Source organism: Dama dama, chromosome 2 (assembly GCF_033118175.1).
Source record: "Dama dama isolate Ldn47 chromosome 2, ASM3311817v1, whole genome shotgun sequence".
Lineage (NCBI taxonomy): Eukaryota > Metazoa > Chordata > Mammalia > Artiodactyla > Cervidae > Dama > Dama dama.
Window position 1 is genome coordinate 49007406 of NC_083682.1, and position 21505 is coordinate 49028910.

Sequence of the window (21505 nt, forward strand, 5' to 3'; positions counted from 1 at the left end):
CAGTTCTCACTGTTACGTGGGACCTCTTGCCTTTAATGCTGAAACATCTAGAACCAGTTGGTTCTAGGTTTGAGAAGTAGAGATGACCTTACCAGAAATGTTAGCCTGAGAAAAAAGTCTTGTTTATAATGAAAGATAATTGAAGGACATTAATTATCTGATATGTATGCCTTACAGTTCTTTTTTTTTTAAATTGGGTTGCCTTGAGAATTCATTTTATTTATTTATTTTTTATTTTTCCATTTATTTTTATTAGTTGGAGGCTAATTGCTTTACAATATTGTAGTGGTTTATGACTTACAGTTCTAAAGAAAGGACCGTTCCAGGTGAACTGAGATGTGCCACATTGTTAATACCTTACACCTTTGCCAGCATGTATTTGTCGAAACCTTCTGCACAGAAAAGGAAATAATCAACAGAAAGAAGAGGCAATAGAATGGGAGGAAATATTTGCAATGCATGTATCTGATAAAGCAAGGGTCCCCAAATTCCAGGATTTAATGCCTGACGATCTGAGGTGGGTCTGATAATAAGAGTTTTACAGCAAACTAAATAAGTGTGTCTTAACAGCCCATTACCCAGACACACTTAAAACATTTTAGGTTGGATCAAAGCAAAGAAGTAGGCTGCAAACTTTGAAATATGTTCAATTCTATTCTTATAAGTTGACAAGGTACAAAGACTGTTGTTCAGTTGCTAAGTCATGTCCGACTCTTGTGACCCCATGGGTTGCAGCACGTCAGGCTTCCCTGTCCTTCCCTATCTCCTGCAATTTGCTCAGACTCATGTCCATTAAGTCAGGGATAAGTGAGTCAAAAAGTCTGACTCCAAGGTACCCTCTTCTTGACTATTCTTTCACTTCCAACACTGAGTCCACCATTTCACCCTTTTGCCAGCCTCTGATTTGGGACTTAGAGTCCCACTAGGAAAATATTTTGGAGCTCACCACTTTTCTGAGCACTTCTTTCACATCCTTTTTCCTCAAACTATAGATCAGGGGGTTCAGCATGGAGATCATTACAGTGTAGAACACTGTGGCTACTTTGTTAGTGTCTGTGTTGTTCTTGTCATATTGGGGCCTGCAATAAATGAAAAGGATCATTCCCTGTAAGACAGTGATGGCAGCGAGGTGGGAGGCACAAGTGGAAAAGGCTTTGCACCTTCCCTCTGCAGAGCGCATCCTCAGGATGGTGATGAGAATAAACAGGTGAGAGATAAGGTGATCACGCTTGTGATGATCTCATTGAAGGTGGGCGCAGAGTATAGCACCAACTGATTCACAGTGACATCAGAGCAAGCAAGAGACAAGAGAGGGGGGAGATCACAAAAGAAGTGGTTGATCACGTTTGATCTGTAGAATGGGATCTGAAGAGCTAAACACAAGTGAATCACAGAACATACAGCAGCATTGAGATAGCAACAAGACACCAACTCCATGCAGAGATTCCGGGACATGGTGACCATGTAGAGCGGTGGGTCACAGATGGCCACAAAGCAGTCACAGGCCATCACTGCCAGCAGAATGACCTCAGTTACCACACATGTGCAAAACAGGTAGAATTGCACAGCACATTCCAGGAAGGAAATGGCTCTGTCTTCATTTAAGATGTTAGCTAGCATCTTTGGCGTGATGGTCATGGAGTAACAGAAATCCACAAAGGACAAGTGGCTGAGGAAAAAGTACATGGGGGTGTGGAGTCTAGAGCTGACCTGAATCAGGGCAATCATGCCCAGGTTTCCCAAAACTGTGGCTCCATAGGTGGAAAGAAACAGCAGGAAGAGGAAGATTCTGAGCTCAGGGACATCTGAGAATCCAAGGAGGATGAACTCCGTCACAGCAGCGCAGTTTTCCTTGTCCATGTCCTCACTTTACTGTGGTTGCAGAAAAATATTAAGTTCTTCTCCATTGGATCGCTCCCAATTCGCTCCTAAAAAGGACATGAGAACTTTTTTCAGTAAAGAAATAGAACATTGACATTTTGAAGCTTAGGAAAAGTTCAGATATTGTAGCCCACAAATGCAAAGAACTCACATTTAAATTCACAGATCACATGAAATAATTCACATCCATGAAAACCTGTGTGTTTATTTAAACTAGTTCTACACAGTTTTCAGCTTGTAACTGAATCATTAGAAGGACATCAAATGTTATTTAGTTAGCTGTATTTGAAATTTAAATATCTTTTTTTATTTGTAGACTTTTTAATCAGTTATGGAAATACTGGGATCCCTGGGGATTTTTTTTAAAATTTCTTTCTTTGTTTTTGATGAAATGATGAGGAGTATGCTTATTTAAGATTATTAACACACAAGCATCATGTTTTTGTTATTACCCTTTAAATGGAGAAGTGAATTTTATATTCTATTTTAGCATGCTTTTTCTATACAATTAGCCTAGTAATTTTTAAATTATGACATACAATGTTAGTCCTTGTTCAGGGAATTGTTACTTAGGCCTAAACTTTCTGAACTGTGACTCTGAAGCCTTCCAAAACCTATTTGACAAATGAATTCCCTACTTTATAATCTATTCAAGAAATGAAATTTTTGAACATTAAATTAACACAAGTTCTTGTTGCCGCATTGCACTATTATTTATGATAGGAACGTAGAAACAAAATGTTAAACAACAGGGTAAAAGTTGAGTTCCATGTATATCATGGGAAACTATGCAGCTTTCAGAAGAGCTTTCAATGACCTGACAAATGACTAAGAAAATAGTAAGTTAAAAATAGAAAGCCAGATTACGAAGATAGAAAAAATATATCTATACATAAGTCATAGCGCATATTTAATTCTCAAACCATGCAAAAAACATAAATATTTTTACCACTATTTTATTCCAATTGCTTTAAAAGTGCATTCAGAAATTTGCCTACTTTTTTTTTTTTAATAAAGGAGAGATACATTCAAAGCCTTGATATGTAGAAGATGCCAACAAAGGGTAAGAACATGCTTATTTACTGCTCTCCTGATCCTAACTAACAACAAAATGACTTAGTAGCACCAACTGCTTATTCCTGGAGGAAAGGGAATCTGGACTAAAAGTCAACACAGCCAGATTTTTCCTCATTCTTCAAATAACTTGACAGAGGTAAGCGATATGTGAATCAAGGAATCCTGGTTTGAATACAAATAATCATTCTGATGACATGCATTTCTCTCTTCAATGGCCAGTAATAAGTGAGTTGTCTTTTCTGATTTCAAAGTAGTGAATAATTTTGAAAACCTTTTCCTGTTTTTAAGTTCTAAAGATGAAAAGTTGGCTGCTGATTACTTACAGAGCAGGAGTGATATTGATCCGTGTTGGACATTCGTCAATGTCTGGAGATAGAGCTGGCTGTCACAACAGGAAGATGGCTCCTGACATCTAGAAGGCAGACTACAGATGCTGCTAAAGAGTCTGCAGGCACAGGATGGCATCTCCTTCCCCATTCCCGTCCTCCACACACACCCACAACATAAGCAAAACCCAAAATATAACCTGGCCCCAGATGTTAATAGTATCACCTTTGAGAAAACTGTTGTAGAGATACATGGCCTTGGCACAAGGTCAAACTCCTGGCTCCCCTGTCTGCTTCAGAAGTGGTTCACGTGCCTCTGCCCCTCCGTCCGCAGTCCTGAGGACCCCTCACCACCACTCTCAGCATCAGGGTGACTCTCAGGAGAACCTCCCTGCTGTCTTCCTAGTTTCTGTGGATGGAGTTAACATAAGAGAAGAAGAGAGAAGGGGAAAGGAATCAAGTATTCTTCCCAACTGGCTCACACTCTTTCCCCTGTTGCACTAATAACCATTACAAGATATTTCATTCTATGGATTGAATTGCTCCCATTTCCTGTCGAGATCATTTTTCAGTAGGTAAAGGGAAAACACTTTCATAGAGTTCTCCAAACTTGGCATTTGCTAAAACACTCTCTAAATACAGACTTTTAAAAATTATTTCTAATGTCATTTCCCTCTTTTACAATACCTCCTTCTCTGACACATGGCTAATAATAAATCACCCTCTGATCCAGAGGTGAATGATCTTCGCTGGAATGTTTGTGAAAGTCACTCATTCATGTCCGACTCTGTGATCCCATGGAATTCTCCAGGCCAGAATACTGGAGAGGGTAGCCTTTCCCTCCTCCAGGGGATCTTCCCAACCCAGGGATCAAACCCAGGTCTCCCGCACGACAGCGGATTCTTTATGAGCTTAGCCACAAGGGAAGCCCAAGAATACTGGAGTGGGTAGCCTATCCCTTCTCCAGTGAATCTTCATGACCCAGGAATCAAACTGGGGTCTCCTGCATTGCAAGAAGATTCTTTACCAACTGAGCTATCAGGGAAGCTGGTATGCATATGTGTGTTATTAGTTTGCCTGGTTGGGTGATCTAAGACAGCGCACACTTCAGTCTGGAGGTTGGCTAGAGGCTGCTTCATGGGATAGGGCTGTGATTTATATTGCTCATTATCCAATATGCTAATCTCTGCTTGTTCACATGACAGCTATTCTAAGAGTCTGTGCAAATTCCGAGCGATTTTGACATTGCTACAAGGCCTTTGTTGTAACTGATACGATATGTCACTTCAAGGACCTTATATTAGCAAAATCACTCACAAAAGTAGCCTAAATTAAAAAAAAAATGGAGGAATTGATTTCACCATTTGATCAGAAGAAAAGAAAAATGTGGGCATGCCTAGTTAAGTGGAGAATTGGGATCATGCTTGCAATATATCACACAGGGTAAAAAAAAAAAAAAATCCTTTTGAAAGACAGAATCTCCAAAAATTTAGCCTTAAGCAAAATGGAAGACAATCTAATTTTGTTTAAAGTATTACTTTGAAAAATTTGATGAAAGATCATTTTAAAAAATTGAATGAAATATCGGTATGTCAGTACTATTCCAGTAAAATTTCTGACAGAGTTTCTATTCCCATTTACCATTAATACTCCCAAATATTCTCAGTATTTCCATCTATTAAAAAGTGGGCATTGAGAAATTTGTTTAGACATATTGAATGCAGAAGGAGAAGGGTGTTTAAGTTATTCAAGCAAAAGTGAGCTATTGATGTTAGAGGAATCTGATATTTCTAATTTGCCTTATTAAATAGATCCTAATACTAATGTCCAGGCTTCCATGGGGGCTCAGCAGTGAAGAATCTGCTTGCCATTGCAGGAGACATGGGTTCAACCACTGGGTCTGCAAGATCTCCTAGAGAAGGAAATGGCTACCCACTCCAGTCTTCTTACCTGGGAGATCCTATGGACAGAGGAGCCTGGTGGGTTACAGTCCAGGGGGTCACAAAAAGTCTGACACGACTTAGTCAGTAAACCACAACAACCACAACAACACTGATGGCTATCTAGTTTACATTTTATTTTGAATATGGTTACACGGGTAATTAGTTTTCAAATCTTTGGGCAACTGCAAGCCCTTTTTTTTTTTTTTTAAGGTGTGAGTTCAGTTGAGAAGGATATGTTTAGGAGAAAGAAAAAAAGCATGAAGAATTGATAATATTTTTGATGTCTTCATAGGCAAAATAATAGAAAGTGAAAGTGGCTCCATTGTGTTTGACTCTTTGTGACCTCACGGACTATATAGTCCATGAAATTCTCCAGGCCAGAATATTGGAGTGGTTAGCCTTTACATTCTCCAGGGGATCTTCCCAACCCAGGGATCAAACCTAGGTCTTCTGCATTGCAGGCAGATTCTTAACCAACTGAGTCACAAGGGAAGCCCAGGATAATAGAATGAAATGTCAATTGGGTAGTCACTTGTCATGCTTCCCTTTTGTATGTAAGATGTTCTGAGAATGAGTTCTCCATTTTTAAGCCTCTGGTGGAGTTTATCATAGCTGTTCATGCTGCCATATCAGAGTTCTTTTGAAAACATATTCAGAACATAGACAGTGTCTTATCAACTTTCCTTCATGCCAAGTAACCTGTATATACAATACAACCCAATCCTCCAACACATAGGCAAATATACACATGCGTTATACAGTATTCACTCAATAAAAAATTAGTTGTGTCATTAGCACATTGTTACATTCTGAAATCCTTGTTTGTCATGATTTAGTCTCCTGGATGAGACTCCTGCATTGAAATATGTCTCCTAAAACTCTGTCTCTTCAGTTATCCATGACAAATCAACACAATACCTGTTTATGAAGGACTTGAACTTTTTTTTCCCTCTCAAATCCATTGTGATACTATTTAACTTATACAGTTGTCACTTTCTTAAGTACCCTCCTGTCAACATTGGATTTTCATTCCTTGAAGGATGAACACCATGTCTTATTTTAACTGCTATTTGTGTTTTTATAAGACAAATGCTTGTGATAATTGAGAGCTTAGCTTTTCTTGGTATAAAAGGGAAGATGAAATTAAATTTATTAAGATCACACAAGGTATGCCAAATTTTATATATATATAAATATATATATTTATAGTATATATAGTATTTTAATCTATATAATACAATTATTTTGCCTGAAATTTTTAGATGAAAAATTTAAAAAATTGTTATTTTTTCCCCAGTAAGAGACAGAGTCAAGTTTAGTGTCTTTGAGCCAAAATTCATCTTCTTCAATTTTACAGCATTTAGCACTTTTAAAAAACTTTTTATTTTGTATTCAGATACAGCCTTTTAACAAACAGTGTTGTGATACTTTCAGGTGAAAAGTGAAGGGTCTCAGCCATATGTATACATGTATCCTTTCTCCCACAGACACTCCTCCTGTCCAGACTGCCACATAACATTGAGAAGAGTTCCATGTGCTATACAGAAACTCCTTGTTGGCTATCCATTTTAAATATAACAGAATGTATATATCCATCCCAAACACCCTAAATATCCCTTCCCCCCATCCTTCCCCAAGCCCAGCATTTATAAATTTTACAGCATTCACTCTTCATTAATCTAAATGTATCCTTAAAAATCAACCTCCGCAGACACACTATATTTACATATCAAGGAAAACTGTACTATTATAATAATGCTCAATAAGAAACAATTTAGAGCCCATGATCTTGGAGCCTGTGTCCTTGACATCCTTATTTCTCAGACTGTAGGTCAAGGGATTCAACATGGGGACGACCACCGTGTAAAACGCAGACACCACTTTGACCATGTGCCTGGAGGTTGTGGAGCTGGGCACACAGGAGAGGAAGAGGATGATGCCGTGGAAGATGCTGATGGCGGTCAGGTGGGAGGCACAGGTGGAGAAGGCTTTGCGGTGACCACAGGCTGAACGCATCTTGAGGATGGTGACAACAATAAACACATAAGACAGGAGAATGATGAAGACTGTGCTGACCTCATTAAAAGTGGCAAAAATGAAAAGCAGCAACTGGTTGAGATAGATATCAGGACAAGAGAGAGAAAGCAGGGAGGAGAACTCACAGAAGTGATCGATTGTGTTGAAACCTCAAAATGATAATTTGCTAACAGAACACATGAATGTCAAGGAGCAGGTTTCTTCCCAGGCATAAGATCCAACCAGTAACACCACACAGAGTCTCTGGGACATGGCCACCATGTAGAGCAGAGGGTTACAGATGGCCACAAAGCGGTCATGGGTCATCACAGCTAATAAAAAGGACTCAGTCACCACAAAGGTACAAAATAAAAAGTATTGCATTACACATGCTGCAAATGAAATTGTTCGGTCTTCTACCATGAGGTTCACCATGGTCTTGGGAGCAATGATGGGTGAATAACAAAAGTCCACGAAGGAGAGGTGGCTGAGGAAAAAGTACATGGGAGTGTGCAGTTTGGGGTTAATTGTGATGATTGCAATCATCCCAAGATTCTCTACCACAGTGGCACTGTTGATGGCCAGGAAGAGGGGGACTCGCAACTCTTGGTAATCAGAGAAGCCCAGGAGAGTGAACACGGCCCTTTTATTTCTCTCTGATAGAAACATGGTTTCTGTTTGTCAGAATCGGAATCAGTCCTAGAAACAAAAATATTAAAGAAAATGAGGAGTAAGACACTTGGTTAACTACTTCTTACCAAGACTAGTAGATGAAACAAAATATCTCTTTTAGAATCTCTCCAAGTGTTTTTTCTTATGCAAGATAAGATAAATGTCTAAAATTTTAAACAAGATAACCATTTAAAATTTTCTCTAAGTAACACAATTATTGAACTTGTTTAGTTCTCAGTTATAAATTTTAATATTCAGAAATAACAATATGAGATTAAAGGATATCGGGTTATTTTAAATGAAATCCTCCCACAACACTTTTAGGCCTCCTTGCATATTATAAATTCATAAGAGATTAACATAGCCTAGAACTATAACTGATTTTTTTCATTCCTGCAACTAATAGCAGAAGTGAGAAATTTCTAAATTAATTTACCATTACAAGTTCACAATGTGACTTTAAGAATGACACCTCTTATAATGTACATCTGTGTCTTTCTTGTTAATTCCACATAGCACTGTAACATTTATTTTTGTTTTTGATTCAGTAAATCTGTTGTTAAAATAAACTTAAATTTTTTTTTTCAGACAGTGTTCTTCTCAACTCAAGGAGCCTGATTATCAATCCCACCTCACCACTTGAGGAATAATAACAGTGAACAAATAATAAAGTTAATCCAGTCTATGTCTTTATTCAAGACTTGACAAAATGGAAGACAGAGATTCTTGACTTTCCTTATAAAATGCAAATAAGGACCAATATACACAACAGCGTCTAAAATCCTGATTCTGAATCCCACAGATTTTCCACTCCTCTACAATAGGCTCTAATCTATGTTCAAGGTGTCAAAATTAAGATATTCACCTTATTTATGATCATACTCCCAATTAAACACCAACTGCAGTGGCTCATATGGTAAAGAATCTACCTGCAATGCAGGAGAACCGGCTTCGATTTCTGAGGTGGCCAGATCCCCTGGAAAGGAAATGGCAACCCACTCCAGTATTCTCGCCTGGAGAATTTCCAAGGACAGAGGAGCCTGGCGGGCTACAGTCCATGGGGTTGAAAAGAGTCAGACACAAGTGAGAGACTAAGACGCACTTCTGAGTAATGACACACTAGAGATTTTATTTTATTTTTTTATTATTATTTTTTCATTTATTTTTATTAGTTGGAGGCTAATTATTTCACAACATTGCAGTGGGTTTTGTCATACATTGACATGAATCAGCCATGGATTTACACGTATTCCCCATCCTGATCCCCCCTCCCACCTCCCTCTCCATCCGATTCCTCTGGATCTTCCCAGTGCACCAGGCCCGAGCACTTGTCTCATGCATCCCACCTGGGCTGGTAATCTGTTTCACTTTAGATAATATACATGCTGTTCTCTCAAAACATCCCACCCTCACCTTCTCCCACAGAGTCCAAAAGTCTGTTCTGTACATCTGTGTCTCTTTTTCTGTTTTGCATATAGGGTTATCATTACCATCTTTCTAAATTCCATATATATGTGTTAGTATGCTGTAATGTTCTTTATCTTTCTGGCTTACTTCACTCTGTATAATGGGCTCCAGTTTCATCCATCTCATTAGAACTGATTCAAATGAATTCTTTTTAATGGCTGAGTAATATTCCATGGTGTATATGTACCACAGCTTCCTTATCCATTCGTCTGCTGATGGGCATCTAGGTTGCTTCCATGCCCTGGCTATTATAAACAATGCTGCGATGAACATTGGGGCGCACGTGTCTCTTTCAGATCTGGTTTCCTCAGTGTGTATGCCCAGAAGTGGGATTGCTGGGTCATATGGCAGTTCTATTTCCAGTTTTTTAAGAAATCTCCACACTGTTCTCCATAGTGGCTGTACTAGTTTGCATTCCCACCAACAGTGTAAGAGGGTTCCCTTTTCTCCACACTCTCTCCAGCATTTATTGCTTATAGACTTTTGGATAGCAGCCATCCTGACTGGCGTGTAATGGTACCTCATTGTGGTTTTGATTTGCATTTCTCTGATAATGAGTGATGTGGAGCATCTTTTCATGTGTTTGTTAGCCATCTGTATGTCTTCTTTGGAGAAATGTCTGTTTAGTTCTTTGGCCCATTTTTTGATTGGGTAATTTATTTTTCTGGAATTGAGCTTCAGGAGTTGCTTGTATATTTTTGAGATTAATTCTTTGTCTGTTGCTTCATTTGCTCTTATTTTTGACAAAGGAGGCAAGGATATACAATGGGAAAAAGACAACCTCTTTAACAAGTGGTGCTGGGAAAACTGGTCAACCACTTGTAAAAGAATGAAACTAGAACACTTTCTAACACCATACACAAAAATAAACTCAAAATGGATTAAAGATCTAAATGTAAGACCAGAAACTATAAAACTCCTAGAGGAGAACATAGGCAAAACACTTTCCGACATAAATCACAGCAGGATCCTCTATGACCCAACTCCCAGAATAATGGAAATAAAAGCAAAAATAAACAAATGGGACCTAATGAAACTTAAAAGCTTTTGCACAACAAAGGAAACTATAAGTAAGGTGAATAGAGATTTTAAATCTATGGAAAAGAGTCCAGTGAAAGTTCACATAAGACAAAGCCTTACCAGAAAGCAGAAATAAGATGAGATGAGAAAGAATTTAGGAAAGTTTTCTTTCCCAGGAAGAATAAGTTACTCTACTAAAGTTTACAGCTTGGAAATGTCCATAAATATAGGATACTCTGTATGTCCCTGTAAGGACAAAGATCAAATACTTGAGGTGGTAGTACACTGTGAAGACATTTCATGAGAAAATGGTAATAGCAAAGAAAAGTATTTCTCTAATCGGTGATGATACCTCTGAGATTCTACCATACCAGGAACTTTCTCTATCATTTCTGGTAAGGTTCTCTATGGTCCCATAGCTCAAGAAACAGATTTCAGATGACTCAGTATGAAGATGTCAGATCATATGCAAAACTGAAATACTTAAGACTCTTTATCTCTTCCTAAATTCATAAATTTGAGTATTGAAGACAAACTCAGAGGACAATCTATCACAACGCCAGATATTCTACTTATAGATAATTTGTCTAAGCCACTACAAAATTAGTTTTAAACTAATATTATATTTCCATGTAATGGTTCTTGTGACCCAAATGTTATTTTTTAAGTTATTGGTGAGTTTTCTTTCTTCTCTTTTCTTTTTTTTTTTTGAATTTAGGAAATAGGACAGCTAATATTGCCTGTATATTTTTTTTTCTCTCTTTTGTTATAAGTTTTGCTCTTAAGTCTGCTTTATAACCTTAATCAAAAATAGAGCCTTTTACTCTTTCTTCACTGGTGTTTGTTTAACCTCTGCTTATTTTTTTATTTAAATAATTGTCTTTTTTTTCACCTTGACTACTCCTTTAAAAATTTGTAGGAGCAAGACAATGCACCTTCCCCAAGTTCTCAGAGCTCTTCTAACCCTCCACTCCAGGCACCTGTTTGTGCTCAGTCACTCAGTTGTGTCTGACTCTGTTGTGACCCCCATGGACTGCAGCTGGCAGAGCTCCTTTGTTCACGGAATTTATTCCAGGATAGAATACTGGAGCTGATGGCATTTCCTACTCCAGAGGACCATCCTGACCCAGGGATCAAACCCAGTCTCCTGCATCTACTGCATCAGCAGGCAGATCCCTTACCACAGTCCACCGGGGAAGCCCTGTTGTTTCATTCAGTTCAGGTCAGGCCCTCAGTCGTGTCTGACTCTCTGCGACTCCATGGACTGCAACACAGCATGCCGGGCTTCTCCGTTCATCACCAACTCTGGGTGCTACCTCAAACTCAAGTCCATCGAGTTGGCGATGCCATGCAACCACCTCATCCCCTGTCAATCCCTTCTCCTGCCTTAAATCTTTCCCAACATCAGGGTCTTTTCCAGTGAGTCAGTTCTTCACATCCAGCACATTGGAGCTTCAGCTTCAGCATCAGTCCTCCAATGAATATTCAGGACTGATTTCCTTTAGGATTGACTGGTTGGATCTCCCTGCAGTCCAAAGGACTCTCAAGAATCTTCTCCAACAACACAGTTCAAAAACATCAATTCTTTGGTGTTCAGCCTTCTTAATGGTCCAACTCTCATATCCATACACAACTGTGGAGAAAACAATAGCTTTTGTTTTTCTAAACAGCCTCTTGACTAAAGTGAAAGAGGACAGTGAAAAAGTGGGCTTAAATTCAACATTCAGAAAACTGTGATCATGACATTCAGTCCCATCAGTTCATGGCAAATAGATGGGGAAACAATGGAAACGATGACAGACTTTTCTTGGGCTCCAACATCACTGCAGATGGTGACTGCAGCCATGGAATTAAAAGATGCTTGCTCCTTGGAAGAAAAGCTATGACCAACCTAGACAGCGTATTAAAAATCAGAGACGTTACTTTGCCCTGTTGTTTATGGGGCTATAATTCAGGGGCTCAGCTGGTCCAGCTCTAATACAAAGCTCTGGAGGCTGAGTGCACATCCCCTTCCTTTACAGTTCAGATTGTTAGCTTTTACAATGACTCGGTATTACTCAAGGACTCTCTATGTCTAAATGGTAAATTTCCCCACACACTTTTTTTTCTACATATCCTACATGGAGAATAATATTAATTTTTCTTTAGAATCTTTTCAAATTTTATTTTTAATTGCAGGGGATATATAATATACGCCCTCCACCTTGAGCCTCCCCCCTCCCTCCCATGGCACCTCCTAGGTCATCACGGAGTGTCAGGCTGAACTCCTGAGTTAACACAGCAGCTTCCCACAAGCTGTCTATTGTACAAACCTGCTGATGGGTAAAAGCAGGATCTCTCTTGTTTGGGACTGATGGATATAGTCTTGTATCTAGAGTCACAACCCTGGGGCATAAACCCTAGAGACTGTCTGTTGTCTAATTCTCTTAAAACCTTGAAATAATTAAAACTAATCACAATTCTCTGATGTAATTCTTTCTTGTGTTCTAGAAAACCTGCCGCAGTGTTGGGGGTGTTTCACATGAACATTTGTAGGTTAAAGTCACATCTCTCAGATGCTTCATCACTCTGATATGTTTTTACAATTAACAAAATTATGTAACTACAGAAGTCATCATTATCAAATATTAATTGAATGATACAATATGCCAGGCATAATCCTGTTTTTCCATACTTTTAGTCTAACATATGGGAGAAGTATGAAGATCCACCTTTAATATCACCAATATTCATTGAGAGTTAAAACAGAGATATTTACAAAGTTAAATATTAAGTTTGGAAAATGATGAGTTCCCTTTAAAATAAATGTTCTGTTCGATTGCACCATCACATCCATTCCATTAATTATTTTTGTTTATTGAATTATTGGAATAACACAAATTCATTGAAGAAAGTATGAACTATAGAATGTAAATAAGGAACATGAACACATTAGATATAATTGATATTAACTGCATTTTGAATCTCACATTCAAGTTTAGTAAACATGACCAACACTATCTGAAGTAAAAGATTAAGGTGAGCATCTCCAGTAGGGCAGTGTGGGCATCATTTATTCCCTGACATGATGTGATGAGAAACATCACCTTTGTGATACTCTTTCCCCAAAACCTCTACTCCAGTCTTAACATGAGAAAATTATTAGGCAAAGCCATATTTGCAGGCATTCTACAGGATACCTCATCAGCACTCCTTAAAATTATTGAAGCCAAAAAATAAAAATAAAATAAAATAATATTCAAAACCTGACACAGGACAGGTCAGACATTTGGGCGACATAATGACAATACAGTGTGGTACCTGGATTGGGTCCAAGAGAATAAAGAGAGAATTAATGGGGAAAAACTGATGGAATCCAAGTAAAATTTAGATTTTAGTGATTATATTGTACTAATATTTCTTTTTAATTTTTATTTTATTGTGGTAAGAACATTTCACATAAGACCTGCCCAATTAAGATATTTTAGGTGTAAAATACAGTTTTGTTGACTACAGATGTGATTTTTGTGCAGTACATCTTTAGAACTCATTCATCTAGCTTAAATGAAATTTTATGAAATTTTATCAAAGTTACCTTTGATTGGTAACTTCCCATTGCTCCCTCCTCTTGCCTGTGACATCTATCACTCCACTTTATGACTCCATGAACATATAAATGGAGTCATACAGTATTTATCTTTCTGTGGCTGATATATTTCACTAAGCATACGGTCATCCATCTGGTTACATTGCAAAATTTCCATCTTTTTAAAAGGGTGAATTGTATGCCTTTTTATCTACATGCCACTTTTTCTTTATTCACTTTTTGGTCCATTTATGTTATTTCTATTTCTTGGCTATTGTGAATAGTTCTGCAATGAACACAAGAATGCTAATATCTCTTTGGAATCATGATTTTACTTATTTTGGATAAATATTCAGAAGCAGGATTACTGGATCATATATTTAATTTTTATACTGTGAAAAACTATCATACTATTTCACAGCATCTGCATAATTTTACATCCCAGAAACAGTATAAAAGGGTTCCAATTTTCCATATGTTTACCAACACTCACTTATTTTTAGTTTTGTTTTTTGATGATTGTCATCCTGACAAGTGTGATTTGATCTCTTTGTGGTTTTGATTTTCTTCTTCCTGATGCTTAGTAACACTGAATATGTTTTTCTCATTTTAATATACTTACTGGCCATTTGCATATCAGAAAAAAATCTAAATCTTGTGTTTAGATAACTTTTTAACTGGGCTATTAGTTTTTATAGTTTTTATTTTTGTTGTGCTATATTCATTTTTGCTATTGAGTTGTATGAGTTCTTTATATGCATATTAGAAATTAACATTTTAATATATAGATTGCAAATATTGTTCTATTTCTGTTGCTTCTTCATTCTGTTTGTTTCCTTTCCTGTGCAGAAGGTTTTAATGAATGTCTGATAGCAATCAGCAATTGTGTTGGATATTAACAGTGCAAGTAATTCTGAAAGCTATCATGATCAACACATCCCAGTTCACTTGTAGCTGTCCTCGTTTTAGTAAAGTCATGCATATCAGGTATTCTTTTAATCATATTTCTTTAAAATGGATATTTCTTTCTCAGATTAACGTTTCTGATAAGGTCATTTTTGTTTCTACAGACCTAGAACCAGATGTGCTAAGTTGCTTGTATCGTGTCCGACTCTTGCGACCCCATGGACTGTATCCTGCCAGACTCCTCAGTCCATGGGATTTTTCAAACAAAAATATTGGGGTGAGTTGCCATTTCCTTCTCCATAGAAACAGATAGTTTTAGATATGTTAGCACTAGAGGCTAGAGATTCCATATAACAGAAAGAACCTTTGATGGTTTTATATTTTCAGATATCCAAGGATATTTCAGGATTGGTCAGAAGGCAATCTTTCCAAGTCAATTCTCACTATTACAGAACTCTTTATCAGTGATCTTTTTCAGAGTTTTTCAACCATGGCACTATTGACATTTTGGACTGGATTATTCTTTTTATGGGGAGGTATCTTGTGCACAGTGCCAGGCAGAGCAGCTTCTCTGGCCTCTGTCCACTGGATGATAGTACCTTCACCCTTGATTCCTGCACTGTGACACCGAAAATGCCTCCAGATATTGTCTACTGTCCCCTTGGGAGGTGAGGGGGAGTGAATAAACCACTGACCATCTTTTACTCAATTCTGGTAGATTTCCATGTCCTTCTAGTTAACTTACATGCAATTAAATATATGTTTCCTTATCTCCCAAATGCTATTATATAAGTAATATGTATTACCATCAATCCTGGTAAGCATGGTATCTAAAATGTTTATCCTTACAATTTCTTCCCATTGTTTTTGTGTGTGGTCTTATGAGTCAGCACTTGTTTTTTTCCATGCTTTAAAATCTTATTTAGAGGTGACCTTACCAAAAGGATATCAGCCCTGGGTGTACATTCTTTTAAATTCAATTTTGGTTAAATACCTGTCTATCCTCCCTTGCACAATTCTACCTCGAATTGGCAGAAGCAGAGAGCCATGCACCAGAGTCTCAGGGTCCCTGTGTCCTCACACATCCAGGAAACACTTGTTCAGGGCACTGCTATGAAGGAGTTCAGTAAGCCAGGCCCTTCTATATATCTTTCAGGAAAGTATGCACTTCCTATTCCTGATATGTAATGTTTTCCATGACTCAAAAATTCCCTCAAGTGATTTGTCTCATGAAGAAATAACTGAAGCTAAGGTACCTATTAGATATTCTACATGGGTCTGTGGGAAAGGCAGCCCCACTCCGCCCTCCAGAGGACTTGTTGATTTACTGGGAAGGCTGAGACCCTTATGTCTCCACTCCCTGTGGCACAAGGCCCTAGAGAGAATCCCTTGCCTTCTTCTTCGGAGGCACAGAACAAGCAATTAAAACTAATTATTGTTTCCTGATGCAATTTATATTTCTTGAAAACATGAGGAAAAATCAATAACAGATTTAGAAACATTGTATATGAAAGTAAATCAACAGTTTAGCTGTCACCTTCTCACCAAACCCCATTATCATTCCCAGAGACTCCAAAACTGTTGGATAATGACATCATAGCAAGAGTTATCTAGATTGCACAGCAAATGTTTCTCTTTTTTAAGTGCATTGTCTTATGCTTTTAATTTCTTTTAGATTTACTAAGGTATAATTGATAAGTGGAATTTATATATATGTAAGATATAAATTTGATGTTTTGATATATATATATATATATATATATATATATGGTAGATTTTTATAAAATCACATACAATGACACAGACAAAATATGCAATAAAACTAGTGTTTTTTCTTATTGCTTGCCTGCTTGCTTCTCAATTCATATATTTCTCAGTTAAATATTACCTAATGACCTAAAAAATTCAAAAGAAGCTAACAAAGAAACACTGAATTATAAGCTTGTGATGTTAGAATTACAAATTATAATTTTCTGTATGACAGAAATATCCTGAACAAGGTCTAATTCCTGTAATTTGAAAGATAGTTCTGCTTACAATGTGTATTCCATCAAAAAACTCTAAAGGAATCAAACAAGCTACTGGAGTGGAACAGAATTTCAGAATATGCTCATTTGTGCATAAAATCAAACATGTGCTCTTCACTGCAAAATAACAGCCATTCAATTTTGAAATAAATCATAGTTTCCATAATGGATAGAGAAATAAAGTATGAGTTCTTTAATAAGTTTATGAAAGTTTTACAGCAAACTAAATGTGTGTTTTAACAGTCCATTGCGCAGAACCATTTAAAGAATTTTAGATTGAATAAGAGCAAGGAAGCAGGCTGAGAATTTTGACATATGCTCAACTCAAATTGACAGGATACAAGGTACAAAGAAAAGTGAGTCAAAAAGACTCATTCATAGCTACCCACTTCTGTTTACCCTTTCCAACATTACAGCACATCATCACCTTTTCACCTGCCTCCAATTTGGAACCCTGAGTCCTGCTAGGAAAATATTCTCTGGGAAAATATTTTGGAGCTCACTAGTTTTCTGAGAGCTTCTTTCACATCTTTGTTCCTCAGACTGTAGATCAGGGGGTTCAGCATAGGGATCACTACAGTGCAGAGCACTGTGGCCACTTTGTCAGTATCCATGCTGTTGCCAGATTGGGGCCGACAATAAATGAAAAGGATTGTTCCATGAAAGACAATGATGGCTGCAAGGCGGGAAGCACAGGTGGAAAAGGCTTTGCACTTTGCCTCTGCAGAGCACATCCTCAGGATGGTGATGAGAATAAACAAGCAGGACATGAGGATGACCATGATGGTGACGATCTCACAAAAAATGGCCACAGAGTATAGCACCAACTGACTCACAGTGACATCAGGACAAGTAAGAGACAAGATGGGGGGAGATCACAAAAGCAATGGCTGATCACATTTGATCTGTAGGATGGGATCTGAAGAGCTAAACAGAAGTGAATCACAGAACACATAACACCATTGAGATAGCAACAAGACACCAGCTCCACGCAGAGATTCCGGGACATGGTGGCCATGTAGAGCAGTGGGTCACAGATGGCCACAAGGCGGTCATAGGCCATCACTGCCAGCAGAATGACCTCAGTTACCACAAATGTGCAAAACAGGTAGAATTGCACAGCATGTTCCAGGAAGGAAAAGGCTCTGTCTTCATTTAAGATGTTAGCTAGCATCTTCGGCGTGATGGTCATGGAGTAACAGAAATCCACAAAGGACAAGTGGCTGAGGAAAAAGTACATGGGGGTGTGGAGTCGAGAGCTGACCTGAATCAAGGCAATCATGCCCAGGTTTCCCAAAACTGTGGCTCCATAGGTGGAAAGAAACAGCAGGAAGAGGAAGACTCTGAGCTCAGGGGCATCTGAGAATCCGAGGAGGGTGGAGTCTGTCACAGCAGCGCAGTTTTCCTTTTCCATGTTCCTAATTTACTGGGTATGAAGTAAAATATTAATAGTTATTCTGCATTACATCATCCTTGATTCAGTTTCGCCTCTCTTAAAAAAGACATGATAATGCATACTTTTCTATAAAGTTAGTGTAGTGATTTTGTTAATTACACTATGCAATTCAATATGCAAATTCACTGCTTTAGATTTATTTGAAGTTCTAAACAAAGAAAGAGAAAGTGTTAGTCGCTTAGTTGTGTCTGAATCTTTGCCACCCTATGGATGAGAGTTTTCTGTCTATGGGATTCTTCAGGCAAGAATACTGGAGTGGGTTTCCATTCCCTTCTCCAGGGGATCTTCCCCACTCAAAATCTAAACTGGGTCTCCTGCATTGTAGGCAGACCCTTTACCATCTGAGTCACCAGGGACAACAAAGATGTGAATATGAAATTAACAGAAATGCTTGCTGCTGCATTGCACCATTATTTATGAAAGTGAAACTTAGAGATACGGTGTAAATCTCAAAGAAATAATCAAAGTTATGGTATATATTTATATACAGGACTTCCCTGGTGGCTCAGATGGTAGGGAATCTGCCTGCATGTGGGAGGTCCAGGTTCCATCCCTGAGTTGTGAAGATCCCCTGGAGAAGGGAATGGCTACCCACTCCAGTATTCTTGCCTAGAGAATTCCGTGAGCAGAAGAGCCTGTGGGGTTACAGTTCATGGAGTTGCTAAGAGTTGTACACAACTGAGTGACTAATATATATATATATATATATATATATATATATGCTAGAGTTTCATATTTATACTATATATCCATAGTTTTTCATATATATATATAAATTGTGCAGCTTTCTGATGAATTGTTAAAGACTTTATTAATGACCATGAAAAGTGGCAAGTGACAAATGCTAAGCCAGATTGCACAGATAAAGTATTATATATGTACATAAATTTCATCATATATCCAATCATTACAACATCAATGAAGCATAACTATTTTATAACAATTTTTTACAAAGAAAAAGCAATGGAGAATCTTGTTATGGGTTGCATTGGAGAAGGAAGGTGGGATTTTTTAAAGATAAAGATAAGGCATATCATACATAGAAAATACAAACAGAGGATAAGAACATGCTCATTTCCTCTCCCTCCTGACCGTTGGTAATTTTAAATGCTTTAGAGGCATGAGTTGGTTTATCTTGGATGAAAGAGGCTCTGGACTAAAACTCAAAATGTCATTTGTACCAGGGATAAGAAACCTGCTGTGGAGAGACGCCTCTGTTCTTCTCGTGTCCGCTTCAGAGGTTGGTCTCATGTTTCTGTTCTTCCATGAACAGTTCTGGGACTTCACTGGTGCCTCAGCAGTAAAGAATCTTCCTGCAATACAGGAGACATGGAGACACATGTCTAATCTCTGGGCCAGGATAATCCCCTGGCGGAGGAAATGGCAACCCGCTTCTGTATTCTTGCCTGGGGAATCCCATAGACAAAGGGGCTTGGAGGGCTACAGTCCATGGGGTCTCAAAAGGGTCAGACACAACTGAGTGACTAAACAACAACAACAACAACAACAAAAAACCAGTTCTGAGGACCCCTTACTGCCACTCTCGGCCTCTGAGTGGCTGTCCGGAGAATCTCCCTGTGGTCTTTCCCAGGTTCCCTGGAGGGAGTTAATGTGACAGAGGAGGAAGTGCGAAGGTAGGAGAAATCAAGCATTCTTCCCACTTTGTTCACACTCATTTTCATCTTACACTAATAGCTATTACAAAATATTTGGTTTTGCAGATTAAATTGCTATCATTTCTCTTTGAGATTTTTCCTCCAAAAAATACTTTCATAAAAGAGTGTCTGCAACATGACATTTCTTAAAACACCCTCTAAGAGAGAACTAAATACAGAAGCTTAAAAATAAATCAGTACCACTGCTCTCCAACTCCCCCCAAATCAGAGTGTCATCCTACTAACCAACTTATGGGACAGACATTGCTTCTTTTGTTTCTGAAGATGGTAGGAGTCAAAATGATACAGACTCTATGATTTTATTTGTGTCTGTCTCTGGGGCCCATATTCCTTAAGCTTCTGAAACCAATCATTGATCTCTGTACACCCTCAGCAGAATATCAAGAAAGCAACATCATCTTGGGACTCAAATGAGTTTTATGAGATAAAAGAGGGATAAAACTATCTCAAGTGGGGTACATGTTATTATCAACATAATCAAACATGATTCACTCCAGAGGTTGTGATGAACTGTAGACCATCGTAGGCTGCATTCAAACATTGCTCTGTTCACCAGGACCTACCCTGTCATTATGAAATATAATAGGACTTCTAAACTTTGCCTGTCACATACAGAATCTTCTTCCTTGAGGACTTAGTGTCTGAAGTCATACCAGAGTTTTGCCAAATATCAGAGAAGGCTAAGAATATTGAGCCTCCTTTCCTGAGAATAATAATAGCTGATTACACATACTTTGCGTGTTCTGAATACAACTAATAACATATTTGATTTTTATTAAAATATGTTAGGTAAGTACAGTTATTACCTTTACTATTAAGGTGACTGAGGCAAAGACAGCTCTCGCTTGCACAAAATCATCCCTGATAGGATGAGCCTGAATGCTGCATTTGGGTTTCTGCCATCCATGTGACCCTGTGTGGAAGAACGGAGCTACTACAGAGTTCTGAATGGCATCCCTCCTGCTTAGTGCAGAGACCATCTAATGGGTTTGCCTGAAGGATCTATCCCACGTCTGCTCCTTCTTTAACTATATGAGTAAACCCTAAACCAACAGTGCTCAAAGGATAGGCTGTGGTTTGTGTCTTTGGATATACAAAATGTTTCAAGAATTCCTTGAATATAATTAGTTACAGGTAATTGGTTTCCAAATTCTCGACAATTTATGTGGCCTTCCCTAAACTGACCCATCTGATAAGTTCCTGAGTTTGAAGAGTGTTTCTGTATCTTCTTTCTATCTGGCATTCTCACTATTCCTTTTCTGTCATTTTTTCAGAAGCAAAGAATCCTCTTTTCCATTCACATAATACCCTGTGAACTACCTCAGTTAGAAAAGCAAAATCAATTTTGCAAAACCAAAAACACAAGAACATTGTGGAATATTGCTTTCCAAGAAGCCTAAACTGTGCTTCAAACCTATGGTTTGACTTCTTATTTCACTCTGACACATAAATATAAATATAGATATATAGATA

At 38.0% G+C, this 21505-nt stretch overlaps 3 pseudogenes; all 3 read right to left on the reverse strand.

The window, feature by feature from the left end:
* Nucleotides 1-922: 922 nt before the first annotated feature.
* Nucleotides 923-1860, reverse strand: LOC133067670 (olfactory receptor 5L1-like; annotated as a pseudogene).
* Nucleotides 1861-6949: 5089 nt separating this feature from the next.
* Nucleotides 6950-7912, reverse strand: LOC133068854 (olfactory receptor 5D18-like; annotated as a pseudogene).
* Nucleotides 7913-17364: 9452 nt separating this feature from the next.
* On the reverse strand, nt 17365-18314 carry LOC133068865 (olfactory receptor 5L1-like; annotated as a pseudogene).
* Between the last annotated feature and the right edge of the window lie 3191 nt (nt 18315-21505).